Source organism: Triticum aestivum, chromosome 7A, assembly GCF_018294505.1.
Source record: "Triticum aestivum cultivar Chinese Spring chromosome 7A, IWGSC CS RefSeq v2.1, whole genome shotgun sequence".
Classification (NCBI taxonomy): domain Eukaryota; kingdom Viridiplantae; phylum Streptophyta; class Magnoliopsida; order Poales; family Poaceae; genus Triticum; species Triticum aestivum.
The window spans coordinates 478776396-478802685 of NC_057812.1; the positions used below are offsets into that span (position 1 = coordinate 478776396).

At 45.7% G+C, this 26290-nt stretch overlaps 1 pseudogene; it reads right to left on the bottom strand.

The window, feature by feature from the left end:
• The window catches only part of LOC123153413 (uncharacterized), a 150957-nt pseudogene that overhangs the window by 117663 nt on the left and 7004 nt on the right, over nt 1-26290 (bottom strand).

Here is a 26290-nt window from a genome sequence, read left to right on the forward strand (position 1 = left end):
TCGGCGAAGAGATGGTGAAACAAGTGGTATATGGATAGTAGATAAAGGTATTTGTAATCTGAAATAATAATAAAAACAGCAAGGTAACTAATGGTAAAAGTGAGCGTAAACGGTATTGCAATGCTAGGAAACAAGGCCTAGGGTTCATACTTCGCTAGTGTAAGTTCCCTCAACAATACTAACACAATTGGATCACATAACTATCCCTCAACATGCAACAAAGAGTCACTCCAAAGTCACTAATAGCGGAGAACGAACGAAGAGATTATGGTAGGGCATGAAACCACCTCAAAGTTATTGTTTCCAATCAATCCGTTGGGCTATTCCTATAAGTGTCACAAACAGCCCTAGAGTTCGTACTAGAATAACACCTTAAGACACAAATCAACTAAAACCCTAATGTCACCTAGATACTCCAATGTCACCTCAAGTATCCGTGGGTATGATTATACGATATGCGTCACACAATCTTAGATTCATCTATTCAACCAACACAAAGGACCTCAAAGAGTGCCCAAAGTTCCTACCAGAGAATCACGACGAAAATGTGTGCCAACCCCTATGCATAGGTTCCCGATGTCACGAAACCTGCAAGTTGATCACCAATACATACATCAAGTGTTCTCAAGTCTTTAAAGACTCAATCCGATAAGATAACTCCAAAGAGGAAACTCAATTCATTACAAGAGAGAAGAGGGGGGAGAAACATAGGATCCAACTATAATAGCAAAGCTCGCGATAGATCAAGATCGTGCCAAATCAAGAACACGAGAGAGAGAGAGAGAGAGAGATCAAACACATAGCTACTGGTACATACCCTCAGCCTCGAGGGAGAACTACTCCCTCTAGTCATGGAGAGCACCGGGATGATGAAGATGGCCACCGGAGAAGGATTGCCCCCTCCGGCAGGGTGCCGGAACGGGTCTAGATTGGTTTTTGGTGGCTACGGAGGCTTCTGGTGGCGAAACTCCCGATCTAATCTCCGTTCTGGAAGTTTTTGGGTACGACGATATATATGGGTGCAGGAAGTACGTCGGAGGAGCCACGGGGGCCCCACGAGGCAGGGGGCGCGCCCCCCACCCTCATGGGCAGCTCCCGTATCTTTTGACGTGAGGTCCAAGTCCATCAGGTGTGTTTCCTTCCAAAAATAACTTCTCCCGTTGATTTCGTTCCGTTTCGACTCCGTCTGATATTCCTTTTCTTCAAAACACTGAAATAGGCATAAAACAGCAAATCTGGGCTGGGCCTCCGGTTAATAGGTTAGTCCCAAAAATAATATAAAAGTGGATAATAAAGCCCAATATTGCCCAAAATAGTAGATAATATAGCATGGAGCAATCAAAAATTATAGATACGTTGGAGACGTATCAATACGTTGTTCCCTTTGTCATCGGTATGTTACTTGCCCGAGATTCGATCATCGGTATCTCAATACCTAGTTCAATCTCGTTACCGGCAAGTCTCTTTACTCGTTCTGTAATACATCATCCCGCAACTAACTCATTAGTTGCAATGCTTGCAAGACTTAAGTGATGTGCATTACCGAGAGGGCCCAGAGATACCTCTCCGACAATCGGAGTGACAAATCGTAATCTCGAAATACGCCAACCCAACAAGTACCTTTGGAGACACCTGTAGAGCACCTTTATAATCACCCAGTTACGTGACATTTGGTAGCACACAAAGTGTTCCTGCGGTAAACGGGAGTTGCATAATCTCATAGTCATAGGAACATGTATAAGTCATGAAGAAAGCAATAGCAACATACTAAATGATCGGGTGCTAAGCTAACGGAATGGGTCAGGTCAATCACATCATTCTCCTAATGATGTGACCCTGTTAATCAAATGACAACTCATGTCTACGGTTAGGAAACATAACCATCTTTGATCAACGAGCTAGTCAAGTAGAGGCATACTAGTGACAATCTGTTTGTCTATGTATTCACACATGTATTATGTTTCCGGTTAATACAATTCTAGCATGAATAATAAACATTTATCATGATATAAGGAAATAAATAATAACTTTATTATTGCCTCTAGGGCATATTTCCTTCAGTCTCCCACTTGCACTAGAGTCAATAATCTAGATTACACAGTAATGATTCTAACACCCATGGAGCCTTGGTGCTGATCATGTTTTGCTCGTGGAAGAGGCTTAGTCAACGGGTCTGCAACATTCAGATCCGTATGTATCTTGCAAATTTCAATGTCTCCCACCTGGACTAAATCTCGGATAGAATTGAAGCGTCTCTTGATGTGCTTGGTTCTCTTGTGAAATCTGGATTCCTTCGCCAAGGCAATTGCACCAGTATTGTCACAAAAGATTTTCATTGGACCTGGTGCACTAGGTATGACACCTAGATCGGATATGAACTCCTTCATCCAGACTCCTTCATTTGCTGCTTCCGAAGCAGCTATGTACTCCACTTCACATGTAGATCCCGCCACAATGCTTTGTTTAGAACTGCACCAACTGACAGCTCCACCGTTCAATGTAAACACGTATCCGGTTTGCGATTTAGAATCGTCCGGATTAGTGTCAAAGCTTGCATCAACGTAACCGTTTATGATGAGCTCTTTGTCACCTCCATATACGAGAAACATATCCTTAGTCCTTTTCAGGTATTTCAGGATGTTCTTGACCGCTGTCTAGTGATCCACTCCTGGATTACTTTGGTACCTCCCTGCTAGACTTACAGGAAGGCACACGTCAGGTCTGGTACACAACATTGCATACATAATAGAGCCTATGGCTGAAGCATAGGGAACATCTTTCATTTTCTCTCTATCTTCTGCAGTGGTCGAGCATTGAGTCCTACTCAACTTCACACCTTGTAACACAGGCAAGAACCCTTTCTTTGCTTGATCCATTTTGAACTTTTTCAAAAATTTGTCAAGGTATGTGCTTTGTGAAAGTCCAATTAAGCGTCTTGATCTATCTCTATAGATCTTGATGCCCAATATATAAGCAGCTTCACCGAGGTCTTTCATTGAAAAACTCTTATTCAAGTATCCCTTTATGCTATCCAGAAATTCTATATAATTTCCAATCAACAATATGTCATCCACATATAATATTAGAAATGCTACAAAGCTCCCACTCACTGTCTTGTAAATACAGGCTTCTCCAAAAGTCTGTATAAAACCAAATGCTTTGATCACACTATCAAAGCGTTTATTCCAACTCCGAGAGGCTTGCACCAGTCCATAAATGGATCGCTGGAGCTTCCACACTTTGTTAGCTCCCTTTGGATCGACAAAACCTTCTGGTTGCATCATATGCAACTCTTCTTCCAAAAATCCATTTAGGAATGCAGTTTTGACATCCATTTGCCAAATTTCATAATCATAAAATGCGGCAATTGCTAACATGATTCGGACAGACTTAAGCATTGCTACGGGTGAGAAAGTCTCATCGTAGTCAATCCCTTGAACTTGTTGAAAACCTTTCACAACAAGTCGAGCTTTGTAGACAGTAACATTACCGTCAGCGTCAGTCTTTTTCTTGAAGATCCATTTATTCTCAATTGCTTGCCAATCATCGGGCAAGTTAACCAAAGTCCACACTTTGTTCTCATACATGGATCCCATCTCAGATATCATGGCTTCAAGCCATTTTGTGGAATCCGGGCTCACCATCGCTTCTTCATAGTTCGTAGGTTCATCATGATCTAGTAGAATGACTTCCAGAGCAGGATTACTGTACCACTCTGGTGCAGATCTTACTCTGTTTGATCTATGAGATTCAGTAGTCACTTGATCTAAAGTTTCATGATCATCATCATTAACTTCCTCACTAATTGGTGTAGGCGTCACAGGTACTGGTTTCTGTGATGAACTACTTTCCAATAGAGGAGCAGGTATAGTTACCTCATCAAGTTCCACTTTCCTCACACTCACTTCTTTCGGGAGAAACTCCTTCTCTAGAAAGGATCCATTCTTAGCAACGAATGTCTTGCCTTCGGATCAGTGATAGAAGGTGTACCCAACAGTTTCTTTTGGGTATCCTATGAAGACACATTTCTCCGATTTGGGTTCGAGCTTATCAGGTTGAAGCTTTTTCACATAAGCATCGCAGCCCCAAACTTTCAGAAACGACAACTTTGGTTTCTTGCCAAACCACAGTTCATAAGGCGTCGTGTCAACGGATTTCGATGGTGCCCTATTTAACGTGAATGCGGCCATCTCTAAAGCATATCCCCAAAATGATAGCGGTAAATTTTTAAGAGACATCATAGATCGTACCATATCTAGTAAAGTACGATTACGACATACGGACACACCATTACGATGTCGTGTTCCAGGTGGCGTGAGTTGTGAAACTATTCTGCATTGTTTCAAATGTAGACCAAACTCGTAACTCAAATATTCTCCTCCACGATCAGATCGTAGAAACTTTATTTTCTTGTTACGATGATTTTCAACTTCACTCTGAAATTCTTTGAACTTTTCAAATGTTTCAGACTTACGCTTCATCAAGTAGATATACCCATATCTGCTTAAATCATCTGTGAAGGTGAGAAAATAACGATATCCATGTAAGTGCATCTAGTGCCACCCCTAGTTGGTTTTGGTGTATTGACGACAAACCTAGTTGAGGGACTAATGTGTTTGTGAGAATTGCAGGATAACACGGGTAGAAGTCCCTCATTGATTCGGTTTTCCTACCAGAGATGGCCCCTAAAAATGTATGAAGACATTGAAGTCAAAGGTGGTATATGAAGATATTCACATTGAAGACTATGACAAGAGAAGGCACCACATGAAGCCTATGGAGCTCGAAGACTTAGATCTTTCGTAGTTCTCTTTTTCTGTGTTGAGTCATAGGAACCACCGTACTGTTAAGTGGGGTCCAAGAGAACCAGTCAGAATGACTGAAGTGATGCTTAAACAAAACCTATGTCTTCGAGTGAAGACTTTGAGAGCGAATCTTGTCCAGAGTCGGACAAGTCAGCTTTGCTTGTAGCCCAAGTAAAGTTGCCGTGTGAGTTTGAAATCTGACCGTTGGAACACGTGTCAGTTCCTTAGTGACCCAGGGTCATTTCGAACAAATCAGGTCGGGTTGCCAAGTGGCTATAAATAGCCCACCCCCTACAACCATAAACGGTTGGCTGCTCAGATTGAGAGTACGGCTTTTGTCGTTTGAGAGCAACCCACCTCGAAGCCTTTGAGAGAGAATTCCTTGCGAGGATAAAGCCCTAACCACCCAGAGCCAAAGAGAATTAGGCATCACTTAAGTCTTCTTGTCTGTGTGATCTGAAGACTTATTACACTTGAGGACTGTGCATCCTCCAGCCGGTTAGGCGTCGCGTTCTGAGCATCCAAGAGACATTGTGGATTGCCGGTGAACGAAGTCTGTGAAGGTTTGGGAGTCTACCTTGAAGACTTACCAGAGTGATTGGGCGAGGTCTGTGTGACCTTAGCTCAAGGGGAATACGGTGAGGACTGGGTGTCCTGAGCTGCGTGTTCAGGACTGGGTGTCCGGGACTGTGTGTCCTAAGGTTTAAATACCTAGCCGCCCTAACCAGACGTACAGTTGTCACAGCAACTGGAACTGGTCCAACAAATCATTGTCTTCAGCGAGTCACTGGTTTCATCTTCCCTTCCCTTTACTTACTGTTACTCCTTGTGAAGTCATTGTATGTTCGCACTATCTTTTGTCTTCACTGAGTGACTGCGTGTTCTGTGTGGCTTCACAATATCTTCCTACCTGATCCTTACTACATTGCTGCTATTAGTCATTGTGCTTTCACTCTATTGAATACTTGACTATGGCTTGCCTAGTGTAGTCTACCTTCCGCTGCAGGGTAATAGGTTTATTTCTATCGTTTGTCTTCATAACTTCCACGTTTTGAAGACTTTCATAAAAATCGCCTATTCACCCCCCTCTAGTCGATATAACGCACTTTCAATTGGTATCAGAGCAAGGTGCTCCCTTGTTCTGTGTGATTCGGTTTAACCACCTGGAGTTTTAGCTATGTCGACTGCAGGGATAATTAAAGTCTCCGTTGCGTGCCCCGTCTTCGATGGAACTGAATATCCCTACTGGAAGAATAAGATGCGCATGCATCTTGAAGCCATTGACGTCGACCTATGGTATGTCGTCAAGAACGGCGTTCCCAAGGCTGGAGAAGGTGTCACTGCTGCTGATGTCAAGAAGTTCGTTCAACTGGACTCTACTGCCAAGAATATCATCTGTGGTCATCTGACCAAAGGACAGTATGGCCGTGTGAGTGCTTTGGAAACATCTAAGCTGGTCTGGGACTGGCTCTCCAAGGTCAATGAAGGCATCTCAACCCAGAGAGATCAGAGAATCAGTGTCCTTCGCAACCTCTTCAACCGCTTCAAGCAAAATGACAATGAGAATGTCCAGCTCACATTTGACCGACTCACTGACATCACAAATGAGCTTCAAGCCCTCGGCGCTACTGAGATCACCAAACATGAAGTCGTCAAGACACTACTGAGATCACTTGATAGTTCGTTTGACACCCTAGCCCTGATGATTCAAGAACGTCCTGATTTCAAGACACTCGATCCGTCTGACATACTTGAGAGGCTCAACACACATGAGTTTCAGCTTTCTGAGAAAAGAGATATCTACGGTCCAAACTATGGGCGAACTCGTGCCTTGAAGGCAAAAGCTGTCTCCTCATCTGAAGAAGAATCTGACAGCAGTTCGGATGATCCTGAAGACATTGGAAGGGAACTTGCTATGCTTGTGAAGAAGTTCCAAAAATTCACCAAGAAGAAAGGTTTCAGAAAGTCTTCCCGATCAAGCTCAAGGAATGATGAAGCTTCTGCTCACGACTACAAGAAGAAAACATGTCACAAGTGCAAGAAACCTGGCCACTTCATCTCTGAGTGTCCACAGTGGGACAATGAGAACAAAAAGAAGAAGAAGAGCAAGGAATATGACTCTGACGACAAGAAGAAGAAGAAATACTCAAAGTCTTCTTCCAAGTCTTCCTCAAAGTCTTCATCACACAAGAAGAGCTCATCTGGCAAGGCACGTGCGTTTGTTGGCAAGGAAATGGATTCAGAGGAGGAGTCCGCTTCTGAGGAGGCGGAGGTGGAGTCTGAGGAGGAGTCCGATTCAGGCGTCGCAAGTCTGGCTACAGCATATGTTGCCAAGTCCATCTTCAACACTGAAGACAATGACTTCATCACCGACACCGATGCAAATGACAAGGACTACTCCGCTTCTACCTACTGCTTCATGGCACACGGTGCCAAGGTAAACACAAGCACTACTCACTATCAAACATCTAGTGACAATGACTCTGATTGTGGTTCAAAACCCAGCTACAAAGCACTTGCTAAAATTGCAACTGAACAACAGAAAGCTATGGAACATATTCAAAAACTATTAGACAGAAGCGGTGATCTGTTAGGTGTTGAAATGACTCGATCTGAATCCTTAATTGAAGACATAAAAAATCTTCATGTTAAGTATCAGGAACTTGAAAGTCATCATGAAACTCTCTCAACAACTCATGAAAAGCTTTCCTATGATTATCTTCAAAGGAAGCAAGATCTTGAGAAATTGAGAGCGGCTCATGAAGATCTTCAAAAGGAAAACGAGTCATTTCGCGCCAAACAGATCAGTTCCTCTCAGGAAGGATTTGAACCACCATGTATTAAATGCATTGAGCGTGATAATGCTACTTCTGTTGCTGAATGTTCTACTGCTACTGCTGTTGCAATATCTTCAACTGTTGATGTGGTAACTAACCCCTCTGCTGAGGATACCACTGCTATTGCTGATGAGAATGCTAGGTTGAAGACATTGCTTGAAACAGGGATGTACAAAAGTCTTAAAGGGCATCAGACACTATGTGATATCCTCAAAAAGCAGATTCTGAACCGAAACCCGAGGAAAGAGGGTGTTGGGTTCGTAAGGAAAATGAATGCTGATGGCTCTTACTGGAAACCTGAGCAGTACCCCAAAACCACGTGGGTTGCTGCAAAGGAACCTTCAGCAGATCCATCCAATCTATCTGGCTTCACTTGTGCTAACCCCATTATCATTGATGAATCCCTTGATGCAAACTATAAACTGTTTAAGAATCAGAATGGTGAAGTGTTTGCCAGGTACATTGGTACTGACTGCAGGAATGGACCGCCTATGAAGAAGATCTGAGTTCCAAAAAGGTGTCTGGAGAATCTTCCTGTGAATGTCATCATGACACCTCACGTGAAGAAGACAAACCTCAGACCAAAGGCTTCATACGGTCCAAAGGCTTCATACAGACAGAGGACTCACCTGAGTCACACTAACGCAAATGTTTTGCAGGGAAACCATACTCAGGCATATGAATATGAGAGCGGTTCATCAAACCGCCATGTTCATAAGACCAAGAACTATTCTGCTTATTCTTATGAGTACTATTGTCCACCTGCAAGACTTTTTGCTAGGGATCCCAATCCAAAGTTCTCAGATGTTGCACTTAAACTTATTGCTTCTAAGCCACCCTTGAAGATGTGGGTGGCTAAGAAAGCTTAACTCTCTTTTGCAGGGAAAGGTCTCCAGCAGAAAACCAAAATCGCCTGACGCTATTGCTGGGGACCTTAAACATCTTGTAGGGCGCAAGATCAAATGCCCAAATGGTCTTACTATGTACTTCATTCCTGAACCGCTTGCTACTCTCCCTATTAGTCCTAATCTGGATCTAAGCTTTCATAACCCACTGGTTCGTCAAATGTTTCTGCTTCACAATGCTCTTCGTGAAGCCTATCCCCCTAACTACACTATAGGGTACGACACCAGCGTCTTCAGAATGGATTATTGATAGTGGGTGTACAAATCACATGACTAGCAAAAGAAGCCTTCTTACGGAATCAACCTTACGTCCATCCGACAAGACCCACATCACATTTGCTGACACTGGTAAAAGTAAGGTATTGGGTCTAGGTAGAGTTGCAATCTCAAGGGATCAACACATGGATAAAGTCATGCTTGTTGAATCCCTTGGCTTCAACTTAATGTCTGTCTCAATGCTTTGCGATTTAAACATGATCGTAATATTTGGAAAACATCGTTGCCTTGTTCTAATGGAATCTGACAAGTCTCTAGTATTTGAAGGGTATCGAAAAGATGATTTGTACGTGGTAGATTTCTCAGCAGGACCACAGCTTGCCGTATGTCTTCTAGCAAAAGCTTCAGAATGCTGGCTCTGGCATCGGAGGCTTGGTCATGCTGGCATGAGGAACCTCCACACCCTGGCAAAGAAGAAGCATGTCATAGGCATCGAGGGCGTCAAGTTCAAGAAAGATCACGTATGCGGTGCCTGTGAAGCAAGGAAGATGACGAGGGCCAAACATCCCTCGAAGACAATCATGACAACCACTCGACCCTTCGAACTGCTCCACATGGATCTTTTCGGTCCCACTCATTACTCAACTCTTACTACTACTGCTTGCCTCTATGGCTTTGTTATTGTTGATGATTATTCTAGATATACTTGGGTGCACATAATCCTTTACAAGACTGAAGTGCAAGATGTCTTCAGACGCTTCGCCAATCGAGCTATGAACAATTATGGCGCCAAGATAAAGCCCATCAGAATAGACAATGGCACTGAATTCAAGAACACTGGCCTTGATACATATCTTGATACCTTGGGCATCACACATGAATTCTCGGCCCCGTACACGCCACAGCAGAATGGCGTCGTCGAACGCAAAAACAGAACACTCATTGAGATGGCCAGAAAGATGCTAGATGAATACAAGACTCCAAGAAAATTCTGGCCTAAAGCCATTGATACTGCATGCCATACAATCAATCATGTTTATCTTCACAAGCTTCTGAACAAGACATCTTATGAGCTCCTTACTGGCAAGAAGCCAAATGTCAGTTACTTCAGAGTATTTGGCGCCAGGTGCTGGATCAAGGACCCACATCACACCTCAAAGTTTGCACTAAAAGCACATGAGGGTTTTATGCTTGGATATGGAAAGGATTCGCACTCCTACAGAGTCTTCAATCTCTTTCATTACAAAGTGGTTGAAACAGTGGATGTGCGGTTCGATGAGACCAACGGTTCACAAAGAGAGCAACTGCCAAATGTGCTAGATGAAGTTCCATCCAGTGAATCAATCAAGCTAATGGGAACTGGAGAAATTATACCTTATGAAGCTCATCCTGAAGAAGAACTTATCATCTCAGCACCTAATCAACATGAAGACAATGCTCAGCCTGAAGACATTCCTTCTAACAACGACAATGATCAGCAAGAGCAAAATCTTCGCCCTGTACATCCTCGCATTGCCAATGAAGTGCAGATTGAAAGAGTAATTGATAGCATCAATGCACCCGGTCCACTCACTCGTTCAAGGGCAACTCAGCTAGCAAATTTCTATGGGCACTTCACATTCGTCTCAATAACAGAACCAAAGAAAGTTGAAGAAGCCTTCATGGAACCTGAATGGATTCAAGCTATGCAAGAAGAGCTTCAACAGTTTGAGCTGAATAATGTATGGGAACTGGTTAAGCATCCTGATCCATGGAAGCACAATATAATAGGCACCAAATGGATATACCGCAACAAGCAAGATGAGCATGGTCAAGTTGTCAGAAACAAAGCTCGCCTCGTTGCTCAAGGATATACTCAAGTGGAAGGCATTGACTTCGATGAAACATTTGCTCCTGTGGCTAGACTTGAAGCCATACGCATACTGCTGGCCTATGCAAATCATCACAACATACTTCTTTATCAAATGGATGTGAAGAGTGCCTTCCTCAATGGCAAGATTGAAGAAGAAGTGTATGTTGCACAACCTCCTGGCTTTGAAGATCCAAAACATCCTGACATGGTATACAAGCTCAACAAGGCACTGTATGGCCTCAAACAAGCCCCTCGGGCCTGGTATGACACACTCAAATACTTCCTGAAGAGCAAAGGCTTCATACCTGGTTCTCTCGACCCCACTCTCCTCACGAAGACATATGATGGTGAACTGTTTGTGTGCCAAATATATGTGGATGACATTATCTTCAGCTGCACCAATCAGAAGTACAGCGAAGAGTTTGGATATATGATGCAAGAGCAATATCAAATGTCTATGATGGGAGAGCTGAAGTTCTTTCTCGGTCTTCAAATACGACAGCAATGCAATGGCATCTTCTTATCTCAAGAGAAGTATCTCAAAGATTGCCTGAAGAAGTTCGGTATGCAAGACTGCAAAGGCTTCACGACACCAATGTCAGCCAAGCATCATCTGGGTCCTGACGACAATGGTAAAAAGTTCGATCAAAAGGTATACCACTCCATGATTGGTTCTTTACTTTATCTATGTGCATCTAGGCCAGATATTATGCTTAGTGTTTGCATGTGTGCTCGATTTCAAGCGACACCAAAGGAGTCGCATCACTTAGCTGTGAAGCGAATTCTTCGATATTTGGCTCACACCCCAACTCTAGGATTATGGTATCCAAAGGGCTCAGAGTTTGATCTGGTTGGATTCTCGGATGTTGATTATGCTGGTGACAAAGTTGATCGCAAGTCTACATCAGGCACATGTCACTTTCTGGGACGATCACTTGTATGCTGGTCTTCAAAGAAGCAGAACTGTGTATCTCTCTCCACTGCTGAATCTGAATACATTGCTGCTGGATCTTGCTGTGCTCAGCTTCTGTGGATGAAGCAAACGCTCAAAGACTATGGCATTCATCTGAAGCAAGTGCCACTCTACTGCAACAACGAAAGCGCCATCAAGATTGCCAACAACCTAGTTCAGCACTCGAAGACAAAGCACATTGAAATTCGTCATCACTTTCTCAGAGATCATGTTGTGAAGGAAGATATTGATATCATACACGTCAACACTGAAGAGCAATTGGCAGATATCTTCACCAAGCCCTTGGATGAGAAGAGATTTTGCAAGTTATGGTGTGAGCTAAATATCCTGGAATCCTCAAATGTCCTGTGATCAGGCACACATCCTAACCCTTATGCATATTGATGACTTAGATGTGCAACACACGAAGTAAAGTATATCTTCAATCAATGAAGACATACATTCTAAGTGTGAATACATTAATGTGGAATTTGACTTCGGAGCGCCACGATAATTGTGCGCCGTGTCTAGGTCCAATACTTCCTATACGGTGGGTAACGCCACCACCAAATGTTCTGTTTGAAGTGTTTCACTCATGGCGTTACATTTGCTATGTCTTCACATTTGGTTTGGCTTCAATCTCAACATATCTTCATGATTATCTTCACTATGTTGATTATATAGATATATATATACTAGTGTTCTGTCCTCACAGCATTCACTTATAGCTATGTCTTCTTGTTGAATCTTTTGAACTAAGTGAATGTGATCGGACCCTAACCTCTCTATGCTTTCTATCTCAAATTCTATCTCTCCAAATCATATGCATTCTATTAAAACTGTCGAATGTCTTCTCTGCGCCCTTGCCAGCAGAAGATACAGAGAAAACCATTAAGTCCGTTTTCAATGCTCATTCCTCCACATGAAACCCGAAGAAGTAGGAACGACCACCCGACAATCCAGGCGTGCGTGGGACGTGGAACAAACCCCAAAATTCCGCATAATGGTCACATGTTCCTCAGATGCGAATCGCCAGGGGCACCTGTGTAATAACGCAGTGCCGCCCCTGTACCTATAAATACACACTTCACGGTGGTCATTATCTCTTCTTCCACTCTCGCACGAACCCTAGCGCCACCGCTAGCCCTCGACGACACCGGCGACGAAGCGCTTCGCTGCCGCAACCTCTCCGACGCCGTATTCACGCCGACCGCGGACATCGTCCTCTCTGCCGCCGCCGTAGGTGTCCTCCGTCGCCAAGTTAGGGCACGGAAGATCGAACTGCTCGGACTCATCTTCCACTCCGTCTAGCAGTTCTTAGTGTGGTAAATAAAACTTCCTTTTTACGGCACCGTTGATCCTATGGCTTTGTCACTTTCTACCACAAGCAGTTTCTATTCACACAAGTTAGATCTCTCCCATACTGCATCTCATAACATGCCTAGTATATTCACTTATGCTTCACAAAGTAGTTAGATTCCTCACTTGTATTGATATCTGGATCCGTACAAATCTGGAACCAACTCCTTATCTATGAGTGAATGTCTTCGCACGATGAGGTCAATGTCTTCTAAACTGATTTATATTCAAAATCTTCTGAGAATGCATATGACTTCTTCCCCTTCCCTCGCACCTTAATGCTGTCACAGGTACATGTCCATGGGAGAATCCCTTGGTTCTCATAGTCTGCATTCATTTGCAGAATTCTTACAGCATCATATAAATTCTCCCGAAGCAAGTTCCTGTTTGTCCAGCAAGCGAAAATCTTTGAAGCCTTTGAACGTGTTGAAGCCTTTCAGTTTAAAGTTCATGGCTTCAGAGAAATCAGCAAGGAAGGGTGGCAGAAAGCGTCATGGAGAAACATCTAGAGATCAGCCAGATGACCTCTCAAAACTGTACAAGATAGATCCTGAAGAGGATTACAATCAGCACAAGACCCGAATCCAATGGATTCGAAGATATTGGGCAGAACAATGGTTCAAATATCGATTTGTAACCCAGGAATATGCTGAGAAAAATGCCATCAAGAGACCATGGGGAGACATCCTATACAAGAATCTTCAACCCAGGTCCAGAGATGAAGCCATTGAACAAGGCTTCTATCCCTGCATGGTCCATGGGCCACAGCCCATTGATGCACACCCATCGTCACTACTATGGTGTTGTGACGACATTCTGTTCAAGCGCAACTTCCAGTTTGCCCAGAACTCAGCGAAGCAAAACAAGAAGACATTGGGACTAGACTTCAACCCTGGTCCCTCGGCTCCAAGGGCTGATGGCACACGAGATGCAAAACCCAATGTCATCGGTCCTTTCTACAACCTTGAAGGCCTCATCACCCATATCTTGGTTCAAGGGACTGCAGTGAATGAGCCTGCAGCTGACGCTGAATCAGATGAAGCACCTGCAGCGCCGAAGCCAAAGAAGTTGAAGAAGCCTAAAGCTTCAAAGCCTGCCCCTTCACCAAAAATCTCACGGGCGAAGCCACTGGCAACTGCACCTCCTGAAGAAAGTGTGCAGTCCGAAGATTTATCACGCATCTCCAAGCCCCAGAAGGTCAAGATGCCTCTGCCACACACCGGCCAAGAGCTAACAGCTGCTGCCATTGATCTGTCAAGTGATGAAGATCTTGCAGATGACGCTCTTGAGCAACTCATCAAGAGCAAAGAAGAAGTAGAAATCTTCAATGACCTGCCTCTCTTTGATGTGACAATCATCCACAACTTCATTGATGAGTGGTTTGACACGCCAAACATCAGCTTCGAAGATCTGCAGCTACCCATTGGCCTCAGTGTCGCCTTCCATGGTGCCATTGCTTCAGAGTTAGCTATCGCCCAGCGCATTGTTGAACTGAAGCAAAAGATTGACCATGAAAAGGCTCAGTTCAAGAAGCATATGGCCAAGCTCAGCGTGCAAGAGGTGAAGAACTTCAAGATTATGCTGCACAAGCTCAAGGAAGCCTTTCTCAAGAAACGTGCAGAAGCTCAAGGTTCTCGTGAGCGCATGAAGGTTCTGGCTGACAGATGTGTGCAAGCCTACAATGAGGCTGAGAAGCGCAAGGCCCTTGGGCGTCCTGGCATCGACCCCAGGATGGCTGCAAAGAAGATGAAGAAGCCCGCTACGGCTGAACCTGACGCACCAAGGCAGGAAGCAGATCCCATTGTCTTCCCAACTAGAATGACTGGCTCGAAGCCAAAAAGCCGGTCAACTGCTTTAGAGCTCAAGAAGATGAGGACTGCTGAGGCTGAAGCCAGGAAGAGGAAACATCCGGAAGCCTCTCCTATTGCCCCCTCCAAGAAGAAGAGGAAGACCAATAAAGATCGGGCTGCTCCCACGGAGCCTTTGATAGTTGAACCCATTTCCATGGTTCGTCCTAACGCTGAACACCAACTGACAATCCATGAGCCTGCTTTCACAGAGGCTCATGAAGCTGAAGACTTTCCAGCAGCTGATCCCATCACTGCTGAAGACATTGGTCACCATGACCATGTAGAAGATGGTGCAGTCCTTCCTCAGCTCAAGCACAGCGAACTCATCAGCATTGGTCGTCCTCTGACGCCAATCGCTCAGGATGCTTCATGGGCCGATCGCCCACAAGAGGAAGAAGACTTTGAGGCCCAGCCAACTCCCACTACACAGGCGTCGCCTGCATTGCACAGGCTTCGCAAAGGACCAAGGCCTCCAGTCTCTACGTCTGAAGCTGAATCTGCTGAAGACATTCCGGCTGCATCAGCCGATGAAGAAGAAGTCCCACAAGCTGCTACTCCCCTGTCCCACCAAGAAGCAGTTCTCGAGGAGAACGTGATTGAAAATCTTGCGGCTGCCACCACCAACACCACTGAAGCCACTGACGCTATCATGGCTGAAGCAAATGTGGAGCCCTCACCAACAAAAGCACCAGAAGTCAGCGAAGCCACTGATCCCGCTGCTTCTGTTCCTGCGTCTGCTGCCGGTCCCCAATTCGACTATCATGTTGAGCACAGGCCTCAGGTACAGAAGCCAATCCCAAGATTGTCAAGGTTCCCAGGTCCTGCATCAGCACCTGGCTCCTTCAATATCAATGGCTTCAGAGCAGACAACACATTCTTCAATAGCTCCAGGAACCCCTACTCAAGGGAAAGGATGTCATCTGATCGGTTCTGGAGCTATCCGCAGCAAAGCTATTACTCCTGCATTCTATACAATCAAGGTCGCATCTTCCCCCACAAGCGTCTTGACATTGAAGCTATAGCTGGTCTGCCCTGTCTGGAAGAAGCTCTGGATTGCTTCAAAGAAGTTGGATTGCTGCCATTCGTCACTGACCAAGAGCATTGGAATGAAGAGTTGCTGCTCCAATTCTATGCCACACTTCACATCCGCGGGTATAACAGAGACCCGAAGACTTGGGTCCTGGAGTGGATGACAGGAAACGTTCATCACAAAGCTAAAGCCTTTGACATCATTGAGCTCACTGGTCTGCCCACTCCCGGAGATCTCTACGAATCTGGCTGTCAACTTCACAGTGGAGCTATGGAGAGCATCTTTCAGAAGCCTGAACCTAACATGAGTCAGATGCTCAGTATGATGAAGCCATTACCTCAAGACGCTGCATATCCCAAAGAGTTCTTCGTTCAAGACCTTGAGTATCTGCCAAGAACCATTTATCACATCATAAGGCGAACTCTCTGGCCAATCAAAGGACATTCTCCCCATGCCAAGCTGGAAGGTCCAATGAAGACTTTGGTCTTCTACATTCTTCATGGAAAATGCTTCAATACACAGGATTTCTTCATTCGCCAACTTGCTGCATCAGGCTCTGATTTGTTTGGCTTGAAGTTCTATGCCCCATGGGTCATGCGGCTGATCAAACTTCACTCCACTATCTCATATCAGCCATCTGCTCGCAATCATCGGATTTTTCTGCCTGATGTGGATATGTCGATTGAAGCCATCTATCCTGAGCCTGCCAAGGAACCCCTAAGTCTTCAAAATGCAGAGCATCAAAGTTTCACTCAGAACGTTAAAGGCGTGGAAGCCGTAACTCGTGTGTATCCTTTGGCTGGCACTACACGTGCACCGCATCCTGCTCTCACTGAAGCCACTGATAGTACAACTGCTCCACGACCCAAGAAGCGCACTCGTGTTCTCAACGATCGAGAGATTCTTGTGGCTCTTCATCAGAAATAGGATAGGCATCATGAATGGCTGAAGCGTCAGATGCAAAGCCTCTTGGTGGATGTTAATCGCATTCGCAATCTTGCCACCAAGAATGCTTTTGTTGCCCATGAAACCTCTCGCCGCATATGGAAAGGGCTAACGATGATGTGTTCTGAAGATGATCTTCAAGAGGATGGCTTCACTGAGCGATTCAAGTTTGACTCCACACCTCCTCGAAGGGCAGTGCTGCGACGAACTCCATCCCTTGAAGACTCTGAGTTCTCTTCCTCTGCTGCAACTGTGAATGCCAGAGTGATCGAGGATGAAGACGATGCTACTTCACCGCCACCTCCTTCAGCACGCTTCGACTCTGCTCCAAGCTCTTCAGCACCGCCAAACACCACCAACGACCCTGCTGCTTCACCTACTCCTCTTGGGAACGAGTAGATGCTCTATGTCTTCAAACCTTTTTGGTCCTTACTGACAAAAGGGGGAGAAGCATATGAGGTTTATAGTCTTCAAGCGGGTCCATATGGGCGAGTACTTTATATTTTGCATCGTGCTTACAACTCTCGTTTTGCTACATTTGGTTCTTTGAGTTGTAACACTTAAACTCGATGGTCGTCTGCTACTTATCTGCCACCTTGTGTTGCGATGATAAATTCCGCATGTGCGACGATAAATTCCGCACTTAGATCATTCTGCAGACGTCCATTTTCCATTATGCATGTCATTATCTTCATATACTTTCACATGCATAGTGGATTGTCATCATAAGTTGAAGTGGATCTCCACAAGTACAACCTGCCATGTGCATTTGCATTCCAAAAGCAAATTACTTATATGCACATCTTCAGGGGGATCCCTTGCAACTTATGAAGACAATTCCTTATCCTTTACAATTTCACAGATTATATTCCCCGTTGAAAACTTCAACTAGTTTGTCATCAATCACCAAAAAGGGGGAGATTGTAAGTGCATCTAGTGCCACCCCTAGTTGGTTTTGGAGTATTGACGACAAACCTACTTGAGGGACTAATGTGTTTGTGAGAATTGCAGGATAACACAGGTAGAAGTCCTTCATTGATTCGGTTTTCCTACCAGAGATGACCCCTAAAAATGTATGAAGACATTGAAGTCAAAGGTGGTATATGAAGATATTCACATTGAAGACTATGACAAGAGAAGACACCACATGAAGCCTATGGAGCTCGAAGACTTAGATCTTTCGTAGTTCTCTTTTTCTGTGTTGAGTCATAGGAACCACCGTACTGTTAAGTGGGGTCCAAGAGAACCAGTCAGAATGACAGAAGTGATGCTTAAACAAAACCTATGTCTTCGAGTGAAGACTTCGAGAGCGAATCTTGTCCAGAGTCGGGCAAGTCGGCTTTGCTTGAAGCCCAAGTAAAGTTGTCGTGTGAGTTTGAAATCTGACCGTTGGAACACGTGTCAGTTCCTTAGTGATCCAGGGTCATTTCAGACAAATCAGGTCGGGTTGCCAAGTGGCTATAAATAGCCCACCCCCTACAACCATAAATGGTTGGCTGCTCAGATTCAGAGTACGGCTTTTGTCGTTTGAGAGCAACCCACCTCGAAGCATTTGAGAGAGAATTCCTTGCGAGGATAAAGCCCTAACCACCCAGAGCCAAAGAGAATTAGGCATCACTTAAGTCTTCTTGTCTGTGTGACCTGAAGACTTATTACACTTGAGGACTGTGCATTCTCCAGACGGTTAGGCGTCGCATTCTGAGCATCCAAGAGACATTGTGGATTGCCGGTGAACGAAGTCTGTGAAGGTTTGGGAGTCTACCTTGAAGACTTACCAGAGTGATTGGGCGAGGTCTGTGTGACCTTAGCTCAAGGGGAATACAATGAGGACTGGGTGTCCTGACATGCGTGTTCAGGACTGGGTGTCCGGGACTGTGTGTCCTAAGGTTTAAATACCTAGTCGCCCTAACCAGACATACAGTTGTCACAGCAACTGGAACTGGTCCAACAAATCATTGTCTTCAGCGAGTCACTGGTTTCATCTTCCCTTCCCTTTACTTACTGTTACTCCTTGTGAAGTCATTGTATGTTCGCACTATCTTTTGTCTTCACTGAGTGACTGCATGTTCTGTGTGGCTTCACAATATCTTCCTACCTGATCCTTACTACATTGCTGCTATTAGTCATTGTGCTTTCACTCTATTGAATACTTGACTATGTCTTGCCTAGTGTAGTCTACCTTCCGCTGCAGGGTAATAGGTTTATTCCTATCGTTTGTCTTCATAACTTCCATGTTTTGAAGACTTTCATAAAAATCGCCTATTCACCCCCCCTCTAGTCGATATAACGCACTTTCAATCCGCCACGAGCCTCAACATTCATCGGACCACATACATCAATATGTATGATTTCCAACAATTCTGTTGCTCTCTCCATAGTTCCGGAGAACGGCGTTTTAGTCATCTTGCCCATGAGGCACGGTTCACAAGTACCAAGTGATTCATAATCAAGTGGTTCCAAAAGTCCATCAGTATGGACTTTCTTCATGAGCTTTACACCGATATGACCTAAACGGCAGTGCCACAAATAAGTTGCACTATCATTATCAACTCTGCATCTTTTGGCTTCAACATTATGAATATGTGTATCACTACTATCGAGATTCATCAAAAATAGACCACTCTTCAAGGGTGCATGACCATAAAAGATGTTACTCATATAAATAGAACAACCATTATTCTCTGATTTAAATGAATAGTCGTCTTGCATCAAACAAGATCTAGATATAATGTTCATGCTCAACACTGGCACCAAATAACAATTATTTAGGTCTAATACTAATCTCGAAGGTAGATGTAGAGGTAGCGTGCCGACCGCGATCACATTGACTTTGGAACCATTTCCCACACGCATCGTCACCTCGTCCTTTGCCAGTGTTCGCTTAATCCGTAGTCCCTGTTTCGAGTTGCAAATATTAGCAATAGAACCAGTATCAAATACCTAGGTGCTACTGTGAGCTCTAGTAAGGTACACATCAATAACATGTATATCACATATACCTTTGTTCACCTTGCCATCCTTCTTATCCGCCAAATACTTGGGGCAGTTCCGCTTCCAGTGACCAGTCTGCTTGTAGTAGAAGCAATCAGTCTTAGGCTTAGGTCCAGACTTGGGTTTCTTCTCCTGAGAAGCAACTTGCTTGTTGTTCTTTTTGAAGTTCCCCTTCTTCTTCCCTTTGCCCTTCTTGAAACTGGTGGTCTTACTGACCATCAACACTTGATGCTCCTTCTTGATTTCTACCTCTGCAGCTTTTAGCATTGCGAAGAGCTCGGGAATTGTCTTATCCATCCCTTGCATATTATAGTTCATCATGAAGCTCTTGTAGCTTGGTGGAAGTGATTGGAGAATTCTGTCAATGACGCTATCATCTGGAAGATTAACTCCCAGTTGAATCAAGTGATTGCAGTACCCAGACATCTTGAGTATATGCTCACTGACAAAACTATTTTCCTCCATCTTGCAGCTATAGAACTTATTGGAGACTTCATATCTCTCAATCCAGGCATTCTTTTGAAATATTAACTTCAACTCCTGGAACATCTCATATGCTCCATGACGTTCAAAACGTCGTTGAAGTCCCGGCTCTAAGCCGTAAAGCATGGCACACTGAACTATCGAGTAGTCATCAACACGTGACTGCCAGGCATTCACAATGTCTGCAGTTGCTGGCGCAGGTGGTACACCTAGCGGTGCTTCCATGACATAATTCTTCTGAGCAGCAATGAGGATAATTCTCAAGTTACGGACCCAGTCCGTGTAATTGCTACCATCATCTTTCAACTTTGCTTTCTCAAGGAACGCATTAAAATTCAATGGAACAACAGCATGAGCCATCTATCTACAATCAGCATAGACAAGCAAGATACTATTAGGTACTAAGTTCATGATAAATTTAAGTTCAATTAATCATATTACTTAAGAACTCCCACTTAGAAAGACATCCCTCTAATCTTCTAAGTGATCACGTGATCCAAATCAACTAAATCATAACCGATCATCATGTGAAATGGAGTAGTTTTCAATGGTGAACATCACTATGTTGATCATATCTACTATATGATTCACGCTCGACCTTTCGGTCTCAATGTTCCGAGGCCATATCTGCATATGCTAGGCTCGTCAAGTTTAACCTGAGTATTCTGCGTGTGCAAAACTGGCTTGCACCCGTTGTAGATGGACGTAGAGCTTATCACACCCGATCATCACGTGGTGTCTCAGCACGACGAACTTTGGCAACGGTGCATACTCAGGGAAAACACTATTATCTTGAAATTTGGTGAGAGATCATCTTATAATACTACCGTCAATCAAAGCAAGATAAGATGCATAAAAGATAAACATCACATGCAATCAATATAAGTGATATGATATGGCCATCATCATCTTGTGCTTGTGATCTCCATCTCCGAAGCACCGTCATGATCACCATCGTCACCGGCGCGACACCTTGATCTCCATCGTAGCATCGTTGTCGTCTCGCCAAACTTATGCTTCCATGACTATCTCTACCGCTTAGTGATAAACTAAAGCATTGCAGGGCGATTGCATTGCATACAATAAAGCGACAACCATATGGCTCTTGCCAGTTGTCGATAACTCGGTTACAAAACATGATCATCTCATACAATAAAATTTACCATCATGTCTTGACCATATCACATCACAACATGCCCTGCAAAAACAAGTTAGACGTCCTCTACTTTGTTGTTGCAAGTTTTACGTGGATGCTACGGGCTTAGCAAGAACCGTTCTTACCTACGCATCAAAACCACAGCGATAGTTTGTCAAGTTGGTGCTGTTTTAACATTCGCAAGGACCGGGCGTAGCCACACTTGGTTCAACTAAAGTTGGAGAAACTGACACCCGCCAGCCACCTTTGTGCAAAGCACGTCGGTAGAACCAGTCTCGCGTAAGTGTACGCGTAATGTCGGTCCGGGCCGCTTCATCCAACAATACCGCCGAACCAAAGTATGACATGCTGGTAAGCAGTATGACTTATATCGCCCACAACTCACTTGTGTTCTACTCGTGCATATGACATCTAAGCATAAAACCTGGCTCTGATACCACTATTGGGAACGTAGTAATTTCAAAAAAAAAATCCTACGCACACGCAAGATCATGATGATGCACAACAACGAGAGGGGAGAGTGTTGTCCACGTACCCTCGTAGACCGAAAGCGGAAGCATTAGCACAACGCGGTTGATGTAGTCGTACATCTTCATGATTCGACCGATCAAGTACCGAACGCACGGCACCTCCGAGTTCAGCACACGTTCAGCTCGATGACGTCCCTCGAACTCCGATCCAGCCGAGTGTTGAGGGAGAGTTTCGTGAGCATGACGGCATGGTGACGATGTTGATGTTCTACCGACGCAGGGCTTCGCCTAAGCACCGCTATAGTATTATCGAGGTGGACTATGGTGAAGGGGGGCACCGCACACGGCTAAAAGATCAACTTGATCAATTATTGTGTCTATGGGGTGCCCCCTGCCCCCGTATATAAAGGAGCAAGGGGGTGCGGCCGGCCAGGGAGAGGGCGCGCCAGGAGGAGTCCTACTCCCATCGGGAGTAGGACCCCCCCCCCTTTCCAAGTTGGAATATGATTCGGGAGGGGGAAAGAGAAGGGAGAGAAGGAAAGGGGAGGCGCCACCACCCTCTCCTTGTCCTATTCAGACTAGGGGGGAGGGGCGCACGGCCCAGCCCTGGCCGCCTCTCCTCTTCTCCGTAAAGGCCCACTAAGGCACATTTACCTCCCGGGGGTTCCGGTAACCTCCCGGTACTCCGGTAAAATCCCGATTTCACCCGGAACACTTCCGATATCCAAACATAGGCTTCCAATATATCAATCTTCATGTCTCGACCATTTTGAGACTCCTCGTCATGTCCGTGATCACATCCGGGACTCCGAACAACCTTCGGTACATCAAAACATATAAACTCATAATATAACTGTCATCATAACGTTAACCGTGCGGACCCTACGGGTTCGAGAACTATGTAGACATGACCGAGACACGTCTCCGGTCAATAGCCAATAGCGGAACCTGGATGCTCATATTGGCTCCTACATATTCTACGAAGATCTTTATCGGTCAAACCGCATAACAACATACGTTGTTCCCTTTGTCATCGGTATGTTACTTGCCCGAGATTCAATCATCGGTATCTCAATAGCTAGTTCAATCTCGTTACCGGCAAGTCTCTTTACTCGTTCTGTAATACATCATCTCGCAATTAACTCTTTAGTTGCAATGCTTGCAAGGCTTAAGTGGTGTGCATTACCGAGAGGGCCCAGAGATACCTCTCCGACGATCGGAGTGACAAATCCTAATCTCAAAATACGCCAACCCAACAAGTACCTTTGGAGACACCTGTAGAGCACCTTTATAATCACCCAGTTACGTTGTGACGTTTGGTAGCACACAAAGTGTTCCTCTGGTAAACGGGAGTTGCATAATCTCATAGTCATAGGAACATGTATAAGTCATGAAGAAAGCAATAGCAACATACTAAATGATCGGGTGCTAAGCTAATGGAATGGGTCATGTCAATCACATCATTCTCCTAATGATGTGACCCTGTTAATCAAATGACAACTCATGTCTATGGTTAGGAAACATAACCATCTTTGATCAACGAGCTAGTCAAGTAGAGGCATACTAGTGACAATCTGTTTGTCTATGTATTCACACATGTATTATGTTTCTGGTTAATACAATTCTAGCATGAATAATAAAAATTTATCATGATATAAGGAAATAAATAATAACTTTATTATTGCCTCTAGGGCATATTTCCTTCACGACTTCCATCTCGCACGACCCAATCTTGAGGATATTATGGCTTCTACCGGCTTTCTTAGGTGTAAAAACATTATCATCACTCTGATCAACTTTCTCCTCGTCTTCATGTCGTGCCATGACGAAAACCCCGAGTTCACCATCGAGTTCGACGCAAACAACACATCATGACAGCAAGATCATTCCATCAGACTTGACAAGAAACTTACAGTTTCTAAAAGAAAGCAACAAGAACTTCATGTGATTTATGCTGCTAGTGGTAGCGGTAAATACACCTCGAAACCCATCCGACCATGGACCACCAATCACTCTCACACTAATCGTGGCCTCCACGGAGCGAACAATGTGGCTGAATGTCAACTCTAGTGTGCTAAGCTTGTTAGGCTAACTCCACCACGCGACCCTATCCTGTCCGCCCTCGTCCGTTTGGGGTAAAATGGACAAACCAGACGGCCCAGCGCGCGACTACAAACGGATATTTGTCCGCTTTGTGTCCGCTTTTGACCCATCCGTGGTCCAAGTTTGCGCCAGTTTTGGGGTGAAACGGACAGCGCGCGGACGGGCGGGATGCGCGCGCTTGTCCTCCCCTGGCCCGCCTGTCGGTGGGAGAAACCAAACCCCCCACGACCATTTGGCGCCATTTTCCACAAACCCTCCCACGTCCCTCCCGCCCACCCCCTCTCTCCCCCGTCCATGGCTGACGCCCCGCCGAATTCTGGCGGCCTGGCCGTCGACCCGCCCACAATGGTGAAGAAGAAGGCGGCCAAGGCGCCAAGGAAGCCGCGGTCGGAGTGCACGCCAGAGGATATAGCCAAGTTGGACGCGGAATCGGCGAAGAGGAGGGAACGGAGAGCGGTCGTCAAGGTCAATGCCGCCGCGGCCAAGTTCGCCGCCCAGCGCGAGGAGCTGGAGGCCGCGCGACGCAAGGCCTCTACCGACGAGAAGGAGGACCTCGTCAACAAAGCGCACGCCATCCTCATGCTTGGCATGGGCCGTCCGGCCGGGTTCCCTGCAGCGGCCGCTGGCCCCGCGAGCACAGGCTCGTCGGTCGCCCGGCCTCCGCACTGCCAATCACCGACATCGTGGACCGCACCCATGTCACCCGACTTTCCTCTGCCAAGGCACGACAGCCAGACCCGTTTCTCGGGGTCGCTGGACGTGGGCTTGTTCGCGCCGTCCACACCGCGTCCCACGGCCATCATCGACCTCAACGTCACGCCTGGATCCAGTAGCGGCGGTCGGGCGTCCGTCGAGATGCAAAGAAAGCAAGCACGAGCACCGTTCACGGGCACCATGCCCCCCCCCCCCCCGTGTCTTGTTTGACGGAATGTCAACACCAACGCCAACGGTCGACGACCCCTTCTACAACCAGTACATGGAGGACGTTATCTTTGAGGGTGGGCATGGATGTGCCTACGACCCCGAGGAGACCCAAAGTCAGGATGGCCGCGCCCTGTATGTGCCCGATGAAGAGTCCGACGACCGTGCTGACTACGACCATGGTGACTCGTGGCATGAAGACGATGACATCTATGTTGAAGGTGACGGTGATGAAGAAGAAGGCAATGACGTTGATATTAGTGGCGAGCCATTGTTCATCGACGAGCTCACCCAAAGAGCGGAAGCACAAAAGAAGAGGAAGAGCATTCGCACGGGTTCATACACACAAGATGAGGACAAGTTGATTCGCCAAGCTTGGATGGAGATTAGCCAAGATCCGAGGACCGGCGCACAACAAAAGGGCATTGTTTTTTGGATGAGAGTCCACAAAACATTCCATGAAAGGAAGATGTTTGAGCCCTACCAATTTACAAGCAACCGTGGCATCGGCTCGATTCAAAAGAGATGGTTGTTCATCCAACAAGAGTGCAACAAGTATTGCGCCGCATTTGAGAGCGTTGAAGCACGGCCCGTGAGTGGTCTCGGCGTTGGGGACATGGTATGCTCTCCTCTTCCTAGCCCTTTCCTTGCTACGGGCATGACACTTTGGCCATGTATATGTTTGCATGTTCACTTGTTGTTGATCATGTGATTTAGGCATTTCAATCTTTGGAGGCATTCAAGGCCCGGCACAATGACAAGCCATTCACTCTTACACATTGTTGGACGATCATCAACAATTTCCCTAAGTTCAAGGACCAATACCGTGAACTACAAAGGAAGAGAGGACTAAAGACGGCCAAGTACGTCGGAGGTGGAGATGGCGAGGCCTTGAAGAGGCCGAGGGGCAAGACCAACTCCAAGGTTGATGACATACGTGATGCCTCATCCATGGCATTGCATGACACTTTGCATGGCATGATGTCCCAAAAGGATGTGAGGGACGAGAAGAAGCGGCAAAGCAAGGAGGAGCAAATGAAGCAATACCTAGACCTTCAAAGAAAGAAGCTTGAGATGGAGGAGGCGGCTAAGAGGAGGAAGATCGACATGAAGGAGGCGGCCCGGCAAAGGCAGCTCGACATCGAGGCCGACAACGTCAAGGCCAGGCAGTGGTAGCTCGACATCGATGCCACGAACGCTGCCACCAAAGCGAAGGAGGTGGCCCTTGCGATCATGAGCGTGGACTTGTCGAAGATGAGCGATAAGACGAGGGCTTGGTTCGAGGCCAAGCAGAAGGAGATGCTCGAAGCCGAAGGCCTGAACTAGGTCATCCGATCAGCCATGGCCGTTCTTTTTGGAGGCTGGCATGGGTGCCGCCCGCCCGCTGGGTCGTTGGCTGTGTGCCGGCGAGAAAA